Genomic DNA, 13,800 nt, shown 5'->3' with positions numbered 1-13,800 from the left:
TTAGGTAGGTAATATGCCTGGTAACCGATTTCACATAAGAAAGTATGCCCTCAAAAGTCATCTGCATGAACAAGTGAAATGAACACAAGAAAATAGTACAGTTAAGTGGTAACGAATGTGACTTTTATTCCAGCATGGTGAAGTACAGGTTCAGAGTAGATGCTGAAAATAGCGACCATTTACACGAACGCAGGATTCACATCGTCGAAATTTTTTTTTACGGCTGGCATTTAACAATGCCAGCAGTGGCCACTATTTTTGCAAGAAAGTCCATTTCAGTGCCGACGGGGGTTTTTCATGGCCTCCCACACACAAAAAAAAATCCGTGGGCGATAAATCAGGTGACTGAGTGATGGGTCCGCCTTTAAAGATCCATCGAGCTCCAAATGTTCAGTTCGGGTAATCACGCGCAACAACTATGCTCCCGTCATTTCATACTACATGTTTCGACGAATATGCGCAGGCACAGCGCTCAGAAAATTCGATAACACTGTCTCGAGAAAGATAAGTGTTTCCGGCCATCCTATCGGGGCGGTAGCAAATAAGGTCCCTACAATCAATCGCCAATGATTCCAGGCCACACATTCACGGATGTTGCGTAGCGTGATTTTTCGTACCATGCGGGTTGTCAAGCCCAAACATGTGAATTGTGCGTACTGAACACACCATCACGACTGAATGAAGTAAAATGATTCATCTGATCACTGGAACGTCAGCTCGTACATTAACGACGGCGGGGGTGACAGAACTACCAATGGTGGTTGTGGGATTGGTCGGGCGAGCTGATGCTGGCTGGGTACACACAGCTTCCTCTACATACGCATGTGGATATATTTTCATATGTTAAATCGGTTTCCTGATGTATTCCCTACCACCCCAACGAAATGTGAACGATCAATTTTGAATCATCCTCTATATAGTATCTGCCAAGACACGGAAGTGACTCACAAATCATTTTTTATCCTTATTTTCCCAAGAGACCGTTGATATGCTCTCGCTACCTAGTCAGAATTTTCATCAGTATACTTCATTCCTCAAATTGCATGATCGACATCTGTGGGGGCTGGTATTTAATATAATAACTAGAGAATTGGATTTTGGAAATTTTCCAGATTAAATTTAGAGACACGAGTTTAATTTAGCTCAAACTATTAACTGGAATGAGAAATTATTGAAAAATAAAAATATACGCCATTTTAATAGTAACAGGTGAATATTTAATCGAAAATCAGTGGAGGATAATGCCGTAGCTCAAAATTGTGGAGCCTTGAGTCAAAATCAATATTCCACGACATGTGCCATTTGTTTTGACACATCTTTCAGTTTATAGTTTCATTTAATTATTGCGAATTATAACATTTTATCCCGTTCATCGAAATGGGCTGTTTTATGTCAGTTGAATATCAACCCATTGTAGAAGAAAGTTAAAACCCTCCAGAGGGGTCGTCTAAAACTTTCTCTTACTCTCTAATAAATTTGTCATACCAGAGAACGCCTTACATGGCATTGGCGTGCAGTAATTATGAATTATTAATTTTTAGCTTGAATTTAGCATTTTTACTGAATGTATCGTGTCATCCTTGACGATTTATCAGGGCCGCGGTGGCCTGGTCGTAAGGTCTTGGCACGTGAGGCGTTATGTTTCAGTTTCGAGACCCGATTCCACCGAAGAACCGTCGTGTAAGGGGGTCTATTGCACGCTAAATCCGTCAGGCCAAACGTCTTCCCGCTGGTGTGGAGAGGAGGGTGCCAGCTCAGGTGTCTTCCTCGTCATCTGACCGTGGTTCAAAATGACGAGGTCCGTCCCTAAATAGCCCTAGTGTTGCTTTACAACGGGACGTTAATATAATTAAACAAACTTGATGATTTATCCCTGACATACAGTCAAAAGTATCTGGAAATCGAATTTGAGTTTTAGACCCATTTTTCTCAGCCGATTGAAATAAAAATGTTACGCAAAACTGCACTTGTTGTCACAAAATTTGATATATTTAAGTCTTTGCGTTTTTGAATGATCGCGTTTACATGTTTCTGAAAGTACTGACAATCAACACGTAGTTGGATTTGACTCAAACTTTGACAGGTGTATACTGAAATCTGTGTACCGAATTTTATTTATCTAGCTCTCCTCGTTTTGTAGTTATCGTGGTAATTTATATTCGAACAGACGGACTTCCACTGGCCAAATTTTACACAAAATTTGATAGAAATCTGCAAATTTGATGAAAAGACCGTATACTAAATTTCAGCCGTCTAGCTCAACTGTTTATCTCACAAACGGACATTTTCCAAAAATGCGTTTTTTGAACTCCGAATTCGAAAAACGCATCTAAAATATAGAAATTCGTCAAAATCTCGAGTCAAAATTTTTTGACATTACCATACTTTCTCTGCATGTCTCATATGCTACGTAAATGAGAAAGTAAAAAGCAGAATTGTCTTGCAAAGATCATATGGGGATTGTCCGAGTTCTGATGCAACAGAAGGAAAAAACAAGTAATATATATATATCAAAATTTTTTTTAAAGTCAATTCCTACTTTCGCAAGAATTGAACTCGCATTCCTCACCTTCACGTGAAAAGCACTGGAATCCTTGCATTTTACCGATTGAGCTACTGCCTATTGATTTCTATTTTCATTACAAACTGCTAAAACTCTAATTAAAGTATTAAAAATGAATTAAATTTAATTAATTAATTAATATTTGAAAAATAAATTGCATTGACATCAAGTGTCATCCACTACAAGTTTAAAAAAATGTATTTGAACTTGAGTGGATGAATATAAAGTATTTTATTAACGATTGAAAATTTGGACAAGATATATAAATATATATAGGGAGAGTGTGAACTAATAGTAGGAATTGAAAAAAAAATGTCGAAAAGGTGCAATTATATTATTTGTGGAACAAGTTAGGTGCAACAAAATTATCATTTGAAGAATTTGGAAACACGCTTCCGAAAGTAATTGTTCTTAATCTTATAAATTTGATACTTTGGGGGGGGGGGGTACTCCCTAGAGATGTAAAATAAAAATTAAAAAAAAAAATGACATAGAACGCAAAACTTTAACCAAGGGGACCTGTTCACAAATTTAAAATATCGTAATGATATTATTTAAAGGAAAAAAAAATCGATTTAATCTCTGGCGTCAACAACTCGATAATTATTGTATTCAACTTAATCGAAATGTCAAAATGATGTTCCGCTTAGGATGGTGCCTGAGAAGAAACATCCAAATGCTGATATTTAATATGATGAAGATCAAAAAAAAAAAAAAAATTGCCAATAGCTGCCAATTAAAAAATTTAATAGATGTGTTTTTTTTTCCAAGGTATGAGTGACATATTTGATACAAAATCTGTACATGCTGAGTATCAAATTTCTTATATGCAAAATCTTTGCTTTTTTTGTTGTTTTTTTGATATATCATTTGCATACATGCGGAGACGACAGACGATTAACCCTTCGGCAGATTTGATTCAAAATTTGGCAACGATCTTTGTATGTTAAAACAGTGTACCAAATACCATTTATCTGGGCTATTGCATTTTTGAGCCAACGCATTTACGTCTATGCAAATGTATAAACAATAAAGCGATTAACGCTTTGATGGAAATGGCTCAAAATGTGATAAGATCTATATTGCCACATTGAAGAAAGGCAGTCGAATCTCCATGGCCGAATGGTCATGGCACTGGTTTCATGATCAAGGGACCTGGGTTCGAATCCCGTTAGAGACAATGCGATTAATAGTATATGTAAATGCTTAATTCTTTGATTTTTATGTTTTCCTTTATTTCATGTTCCAGAAGATACTGGACATTTTAGTTTACCAGACAAGTGTTCTGGACTTTTCTTACTGTCTCCAGAAGAGTATTCTGGAACTTTCTCTGCTTGTATAAAAGCAGAAGATTTGTCAGTCACTGTGCTCTGAGTTCAGTTAATAAATTGGTTTAGATCTACCTCTTGTGTGTGTGTGTGTGTCATTGAGTTCTATATCATAGTTCTACTTGACAATATTACAGATGCTAAATTTGTGAATCAAATTTTATTCATCTAGTTCTTTATATTTTATAGATAAGGCATTCTTTTATATTCGGATGTATTTCACAGAAGATTTCGTTCAGAATTTGAAATCTACAAATTAGGCGTAAAGAAAGCATACCAATATTGTCACGTAGATACTCTATTGTTGAACTCAATGACGCACACAAGAAGTAGAGCTAAACCAATTTATTAACTCAACTCTGAACTGAGAACACAGTCACTTGCAAATCTCCTGCTTTTATGCAAGCAGGGAAAGTTCCAGAAATCTTTTCTGGAGACAGTAAGAAAAGTCCAGAACACTTGTCTGGTGAACTAAAGAAATGTCCAGTATCTTCTGGAACATGAAATAAAGGAAAACATAAAATCGAGGAATTAAGTATTTACACATACTATGAATCGCATTGTCTCTAGCGGGATTCGAACTCTAGGTCTATTGATTATGAGACCAGTGCCATGACCATTCGGCCATGGAGATTCGAATGTATTTCTTCAATGCGGCAATATTCATTTGCCTAACGCGTATCATTTTTGTGTTATTATATACATAGACAGTAAAATAAAAATACTAAAGGTATTTTTGGGACAGAAAAGTCAAAAAAATTGGAATCGGAACTTTTGCGCTCGGTAAATCATTCCCTACCCCTGTTGCTGTCATAGGTTTACTGGGATTTGGACCTTTGGCAAGAAAACTTGGCGCGGGTGACGGTTTTTAGTTTTCCATAGCTGCATTTCCGGTCGGGCTTATTGGTAATAATGGAATGGCGATAATTTTTGTAAAAATTTTATTTGATCTTTCATTTATGAGATCTTGTACATACATTTATCTTATCATTTATCTTATTATTATTAATAAGAGCCTTGTTCATTGCTCCGAAAAATTAATATATATGAATTTTCCCAGAAAATTAATCTACATATTTTTATCACTCAAAATTTAATAAAATAATTAAATAAAACGCCAAAATGATGCACTGCCTTGAATGGTTCCTGAGAGGAGAGATCTAAGTGCTAAGTGTAAATATATTCATGTCTCAAAACAATTTGTTAAATAAGATTCAAAGGTTAATGTAAAAGGATAAAGATGTAAACGGATTACAAAGGGTAATTGAAAGGACCTATGAAAAAATTTAAAATTCTTAATTCATCGGAGCTTTTATTGACTCCAGTAACATAAATTGTAATTGTTTAGTTCATTTAGACCATTTTGTTAGTAGATGCGTGCCCCTGATTAAAATTGACTGATGGGCGCTGATTAGAGTGACTATCCAATAGATATATAAACCCTGTTTACCTTAAATTTAATTGTTTGATTTAATTAATAATATAGATATTGTAAAAGTTCATAGAAATCTTTTCCTCCATTTACTTTTTAGAAAATATATTTCAAATTTGTTCGCTTCATACAGACACTAGCTGAAATTTACACTTTTATATATTTAATTTACAATAATATTTGATTTATGTTTTTAATTTGAACTTATTTCAATGTGATGGCAACAGGTGGATAACAGCTAATTTTTTTTCATTGACGTGCTCATGCAGATTAAATTTTATTTTTATTTTGTGCGAAATACATTGTTGAAAAATATGGTTAAAATGTTTCTTTAAAAACACGTTAAAAATCGAAACTTTATTTGTAGATTAAAGCATTGGTATCATTAAAAAGATAATTTTTTTAGCTTTATCTTGATGCAAAAATCAATTTTGTGTTTTAATATTTTCGGAAGTTATAGCGTTGTAATTTTTAGAAAGTGTATCCATTTTTTAATCTTGTTACTCCTTAATGTAACAAATTATTGTATGTATAAGGGTCAATGTCAGTGAAATGAATTAATATTAGATAAGTATATTATCTGTAATGCTCATAAACAATGATGATTGAAAAAGTTTTCGTATTAGTTGAAATTTAAACACTTTCGTTTTTCAAGTTCCCATTTTTTGTTGAGATTACTGAAAATTAAAAAAGATGCATTGCGCAAAAAGCGGAATAGTATACGGTTTTAAGAACAATAGTAAATGTTACATGTCCAATAGAATTTGAAGTTAAATATGCTCTTGTGAGTAAGCGATCAATGACATGTTAAGTAAACTTTAGCAACCATAAATCTGAATTATAAAACTAAGTTGGCCATTGCTTTCATAAAAACTTTTAAAAAAATGCTTTTTAATGTGTATTAGCATTTGTGTAACAATATATTTTGCAACTATTTTTCTTCAATTCATGGTTATATAGGAGTAATCATAATTTCTATTTTGAAAAAAGCAACATTACTACCAAGTTATTCGATGAATCTCTCAAAACTTTTTTTTTAAATTTTAATTACATACAAATGAACAAAAAATGCTGTTAAGCTTTCAGAAATGCGGAACAGTCTTGACTATGCTGAATGTCAGAGAGATAAATGTTTGCAGTTAGTTTATTTTTTTATTTCTTTATTTATTTTTGTTAAATGTAAGTGACCATATTATGCATATTGTAAATGCATATTAAAAAAAGAATTATTTAGAAATTATATTCATTTTTTTAAATTCACCTTTTTATTATTTTCATATTATTTTTTTATGTATAAGTAAAAATTATAACAATTCCTAGATGAATATTCAGTCTGAAATATTCCAGAACTTTAATACGAAATAACGAAATATACAAAAATTCAATTTAATTTTGTTCGTTTCTTTCTCAATTAAACCTATTTAATATTTTTTGAATAAATAATTTACTTATAAAATTCGAAAAAAAATTAGGGACATTTTATTAAAATTCGCTGTTAGTACTAAAACTATTGAGAGAAAGGATTGAGCCATTCTTTTGGGATGAATCCGAGGTCTTACAATTTCATAGGCACATAGATGTTGGCCGATTCTTCTGGATTGAAAAATTAATAAAAGCAATTATTGATAAAAATAAAATCGTGTCAAACGAAATACTATAAACATTGAATTACTCCTTCTAAATTACAGAATTCGGAAATGTTAATTAACAGAATTATAGAGAGCAAGTAAATGTCCCAAAATCGAAGTGCTTCAATAATTAATCAGTGATGAGTTCTATGTTCTAAGAGCCCTTCTAACATTCACGCGGGCCTCAGTATGATTTTCTGTGCAAGCAGAGAAAATCTAAAATATCCAACTCAAAGAGTATTTTTTCCAAACAAGTTTGGGTGACTCATTAACCCCACCAAACCCCTCTCGTGATGTACAAAGACAGTGACCTCTTCAGAGAGTAAGGGAAAGTTTTATTGGTTAATCGTTTTATTGGGGGTGGTTGATGGGTCAGTTGACCGCATAGTTTGGCGTACATTGTAAAATCGCCAAATCTTACATGCAAAGATAAAGTTTATAATGTGGTAGTCTTTCTTGACACTTGAGCGGAAAGGGGGAAATTTATCGAGCGCAAGTGACATAGAAGCAAAAAATTCAAAGATTCGCCAAAATCTCGCCAAATTCTCTGAGGTTATAAGCAAAGAAAGAGAGCAGTAGTGATGAGGTGATGTAACTGAGTTGATAACATCTCACAAATGTGCCCATTAAATTATACTACACACCAAACATTTGGACTTAAAGTTTTTAATTATGCACCCAATGCTTCTCCTGCTCCTTTTCGGAAATTTTAAATCGTAGTTAAACTTACCGACAGAGCCAACAGTCTAGTTTGCTAAAATGTGAGCAGGCATTCGTCCAATCATGTTGACTCGGTCATCTAAGTTCGAATTGTAACGAGTGATATTCATTATCTATTCATTTGCTTGAATGCTTTTAATATTTTAGAATGTGTGTGGATAAATTACTTAGAGAGAGAATCCGGTGACATTGCTACTATTTGTAAGGTTCTCAGTAAAGTTCATGAGACAAAACAAATTTTAGTGCCCCTTTTTATCCGCAAATTTCCGAAATCAGATATTTTCACTTTTTCGTATATGAAGTACACGTTTTAGACCTTCTTGAATTCGATAAAGGCTTTTATATAGTATGTCTGTCTGTCTGTGACAAAGATAATTCAGAAACACTTGAGTTTATGTCATTTTTTCTGTTTTCACGAACCAAGCTGGATGTTATCACGTATATTTCCTTTCAGCACTTTTTTATTATTTTTATATTCGTCATTGCATTTTTTTTTCCTGTTGGATTTTCGTTATTTGTTTCATCACTTTTAATTTGAAAATTCTTTAACATTTTGGGCAGAGAAGATCCCGTTGCAAGGAAACATAAATTCTCATGTTATTACATATTTACATTTAAAATGCACTTCAAATAATGAAGTTATTTTTATTCTTAAACACGGTGTCACGAACACGATGTCTTAAGCACGAGATCTTCTATTACTGTTCGTTTCAGTATTCTGAGAAGACCACTTTTCGACGATTTTATCTCACTCAGGGGAGAGACGCGGAAGGATGAACGCATTTCTGAAATTCTTCGTCATTCTTTGACTTTGATTTTCACCCTATTAGATACTTTTTTGTTCAGTTCCCCCCCCCCCCACACACACACGTGTACGTGAACATCATGTCGCTTCTGACCGTATTATTTTAATCCAGTCTGCGAGTAATCCGACTTTATTTTATTGTTAAATGTAAACATCTCCTTTCATCTTTCCTCTCACCCTTATTTTGACGAATTAAACCCATCCTAATGCACGCGTAAAAGCCAGGAGGGTTTTAGAATTCCTTGTCAAACAATACAACTTTCGTTTGCCAGCGTTTGACAAACATATATGTTACGTTATAGATAGAGGAATATTAAGTTCAAGGCAAAATATTTACTTCCGTTTCTATTTGGCGAAATTGATGAATTTTAATACACACGCACAGTAGCCCAAAGATGACAATAAATATTGATACGTGACTGTGATTTTTTTTCTTTTCTTTTTTATTTGCTCTTAATAATATAGCACACACACACACACACAATACATTTAATACCCCGCAAGTCGTGTCAGTATAAATTCAGGACTAAAAGAATGAAAGACTTTGTTATAAAATGCACTTAAAAATATTTTTTAAAATCTATCAAAATAATAGAAAAAAATCCAACTAACTAGATGTCGGTGAAAATATCATTTTTTGACTTTTAAAGTGATGTAAAAATATTCTTAAGATAATAATATGTTTAAATGCAGATGAGAAAAACCTAAATAATTTCATTTCTTTTTAATTCAAAATCTTTTCATTACTTTTTAACTAAAAATTTTATTTCTTTTTAACTAAGATTTTGAAAATGCCTTTCTTAGCAAGCTCTAATACCCAAGAAATAACTATGTGCCCGCATTTGGTAACTTGAGATCCAGATATCTGCTCTATAGAGTATTTTGAGCGAGTTTTTCACTACTCAAGTCCCATGGTGTCATTCAGTGATGTACATTACATTATTATATTAAAAATCAGAATAAATCGATTAAAGTTATGGTTATGATGAATCGAAATATCGCTTTTCGATCGATATATGTGGGCAAATATTTTACCGACAATGGCAACTAAACAAAGATATTTATCTCAAATCTTCCATTTCCTAACCGAAACGGAACTCGGCTTCAATCGATAATTATTTTGCTTAGAATCGAAATCATTAATAAAATTTAGAATCCAGGATTAGCCCAATTTCTTTGAAAACACGGAAGGTGCCAGAAATTCAGGTTTGTTTATTTACAACAAAGAAATCCCGCACGAAGCAATTACGGAGCCGCAGCTTGAAATCTTGATGAAGTTAATTTCGAAAGCAGATTCATTTGTTAATGAAGGCGCAAACTTTCCGAGTGAAACTCCGACAAAGGAAAACATGACGATTACTGTAAACGTTGTTAAGAAATTTCTTACTCTAACTTTAAATAACTTTTACATTTTAGCACATAAAGAAGTTGGATTCGTAACACCGAAACTTTCTTGTGTACTCTTTTATCAAAATTTTATTCCTTGTACTCTTGCATAAAATTATGGACCTTACGCAAGGCTCTAAACACTACGAGTGCTCAGATTTAAATTTTCAGATTCCCGCAGATGAGAGCTTTTTACTTCGAAGTATAGTTAAGAAAACCGACTATGAAGTTTGATCGTCCTTTATATATATATATATATATATATATATATATATATATATATATATATATATATATATATATATATATATATATATATATATATATATATATATATATATATATATATATATATCATATGAGCACATGATTTGGTTTTAGTTTGAAGTTTCTGAAGCTTTAAAATAACGGGCAGAAAATTAGCGATTTATCGCTTTTGAGACATCAATTTTTAGTTTTTCGAGTTATTAGAGAATTATAAAGAAGGTTGTCATATTTGGCGACTTATCGCCAAAAAAAATTACACCTCGTCGTGAATGTCCTTCATGTACCCGATCCTCCCGTCTGGCCAATAAAGGACAGGGTTATAAGAAGTTATCGCCCGAAGAAGCACCCAGAAGGAAATAGGATTGAACCCGAAACGATGAGGAGAAGTACCGAAAATTATATATATATATATATATATATATATATATAGCTAAAAAAAATGCTTTGAATTTTGAAATGGGGGAAAAAAATATATATATATATTTTCGAAAAGTTAACGATTGCAAAACAATAGTCGCATGATCATTCCAAACAGGTTTAAACCAAATTTTCGCAAAAATAAATAAATAAATAAAAAAGGTTTTGAGATAAAGTTGTGGAGCTTAAACGATTTTGAGATGAGGGGGGGGGGAGGGGGGTCGTTTTTTAGATACCGACGTATGCGCAAGCTGATAGACACGTGATTCTTTAAAACCGATCTAAACCGGTTTTCTACAAAAAATAATAATAATAATAATAATAATAAAAAATCTGGCGTCGAAAAGAAAATTGTAACTCACTTAATTTTGAGATGGTAAGAAACCATCCTTTTTCTTTAATTGTTAGTGATTGCGAATTATGAGTCATGAGAACATGATGTTTTTCTGTCGGATTGACACCACGCGACTTTAAAAAAATAATGTTCTTACATGATAATTTGAAATTTGCGGTAGTACATTTCCATTTTTTAATTTCTATTCCTTTTCTTTTAATAACTGAAATCAAAATTTGGTAGAACTTCAATTGTAATCTCAAATCACATAGTATTAAATTTCATTTATTTGTGCCGTTGCGTTTTTGAATGATCGCGTTTGCATGCATTCGAAACACAGACTGACAGGCTGCTTTGGTTCCAAATTTGATAAGGGTCTACAGCTTACATGCTAAACCTGTTTATTAAATTTTATTTATATATCTCTTTACATTTATATTTATCGTATTCACTTTCACTTGGACAGCTAGACAGACAAACATTCTCAGGATGGATTTCGTTTAAAATTTGATTAACATTTGCAGTTTAGTTAGTTAACGTGCTATTTTAAAACAACACTAGGGCTATTTTGGGACGGACCTCGTAATTTTGAACGGCGGTCAGATGACGAGGACAACACCTGAGCTGGCACCCCACCCCTTTAATTACAAAATTTACTAATTCTGTGTAAAGAACTATTTACAAATTTGTGTTGTGAAACTCATAGCGTTTCTATTTACTGTGTTCACAGTTAGACAGATATAATTCCAAAAAATTAGTTTTACGGATACAAGGAAATCTGAAACTTGGAGGTTCATTAAAATTTTTGTTTCGAATTTTTTAACAATCTCAATATTATCAACCGCTTGAAATATCACAGTTTGCCAAAATCACGGATAGCAATTCTTCAATAAATTTTACCCACTTGTATGGCTATTAAAGACTTTCCTTTCATCTTATTGAATATTTTTTAGTCAGTATAGGAATTAGGTATATAATAAACGACTTTTCCTATAAATCGGCTAACCAGCTACCACGCTTCATCTGGTGAGAAGAAAATGGAAAACCAACAGGCCAATAGAAAAATTTTTAAAAATATTTTAATGGCTGGATTTTTTAAAGTCGATTTTTAATACTTTTTGCATTTCGATATTTGATCTTTGTTAACATATGATATTCTAATTTTGAAGCCTATTTTTTCCAATATGTTAAAATCAGTGCGAGTGGTCAGCTCGAAATTTTCATACCTATTCTATAATTAAGATGTTATTCCAGAGAACACCTTACGTGGTACTGGAGAACAATGGTTACAAAATAGTAACCTTTAGCATCAACTTAGTATTTTTGCTGAATCTATCGCGTCATCCTTGATGAGGATTTTTGACGATGAATCCCTGGCCTACCGTTAATAGTATCTGAAAATAGAATTTGCGTTTTAGGTACTTTGTCTCCAACTATTGAAATTAAAATTTTGCACAGAGCTTAATTCGTAATCACAAAATCGCATATCAAATTTGATATTTTTAAGTCACTGCTTTTTTGAGTTATCGCGTTTTCAATTTTCTCAAAGTACAGACCGCCAGACGGTCAACTCCTAGTTGGGTTGGGCAGAAAACTTGTTAAATGTCTAGATTACAGATGTTAAATTTGTGTTCCGAATTTTATCCAATTGGCTTTCTCCGTTTTGAGATTATTAGCTACCTTATATTCGAACAGCTGGACAGACATTTTCTATGAATAGATTTGCTTAAAATTTGACAGAAATCTACAAATTGTGAACAATATCATATACAAATTTAATCCGTCTTGCTCAAAGAGACGTTTTTGAATTATCTTTGTCACAGACAGATAGACGTACTCTAAAAATGCCTTTTTTGAATTCAAGGAGGTTTAAAACATGCGCTTTATTACAATAATTTTTCTGTGTTTCATATACGAGAAAGTGAAAATATCTCATTTCGGAAGTTAGTGGGTAAAAGGGGGACTAAAATTATTTTTATCTTATGAACTTTACTGAGAACATTATTTATCCGATCCTACAAATAGTAGCAATGTCTTCGGAATATCTCTCTAAGTAATTTATCCGCATATATGCTAAAATATTAAAAGCATTCAAGTAAATGAATAGATTATGAATATCACTAGAGTTACAAATAGACGACTGAGTCAATACGTTTCTCACGAACTGGACGGCTGCTTCTCACATTGTAGCAAACAAGGTTATTGATTGCTGTTGCTCTGTCGGTGAATTTATCTTCGATTTAAAATCTCCTGAAATGGAAGCCGGATAGACATTTGATGCATGATTAAAGTCCTTAAATTCAGATGTCTGGTGTTTAATGTTCATTTCGGGCACATTTGTGAGATGTTGGCAAACTTAGCCTCCCGCTCACTTAAGAGCCCCCAACCCCTTTCATTTTTCTTGTCATTTGAAAGAATTCTAACTTGAGAATTTGTCGAATCTCCAGTTTTCAGACCTCTCCGAGTACATTTTGGATTTGTATTTTACTGCCTATGTATAAAGTTACTGAGTTACTTTGAGTTAGACCGATGAAATTCGGTATGTGATCTTTATACCGTATTTGTAGATTTCAATTTCTGAACAGAAATATATCACAGAAAGTTCTTCTGACTCGTTGTCAGAATACAAAGGAAGGCCTTATCTATAAAACATAAAAGAGTTGGATAGATGAAATTTGGTATACAGATTTAGCCTCTATAATATAGATATTATCAAATTTTAATGCCAAGGTGTTAATTGTTCGTTGGTTTATACATTCGCATACATGTAATAGAGATAGTTCAAAGATGCAGTAACCAAGATAAATGGCGTTTGGTACGCTGTTTTAGCATCTATCGATTATTGCCTAACTTTGAACGAAATCTGTCGACGGTTTAACCTTCTGTACGCCCGCATACATGCAAATGATGTATCTAAAAA

The sequence above is a fragment of the Argiope bruennichi genome, chromosome 3 (genome assembly GCF_947563725.1).
Source record: "Argiope bruennichi chromosome 3, qqArgBrue1.1, whole genome shotgun sequence".
NCBI classification, from domain to species: domain Eukaryota; kingdom Metazoa; phylum Arthropoda; class Arachnida; order Araneae; family Araneidae; genus Argiope; species Argiope bruennichi.
This window is presented reverse-complemented; position numbering follows the sequence as displayed.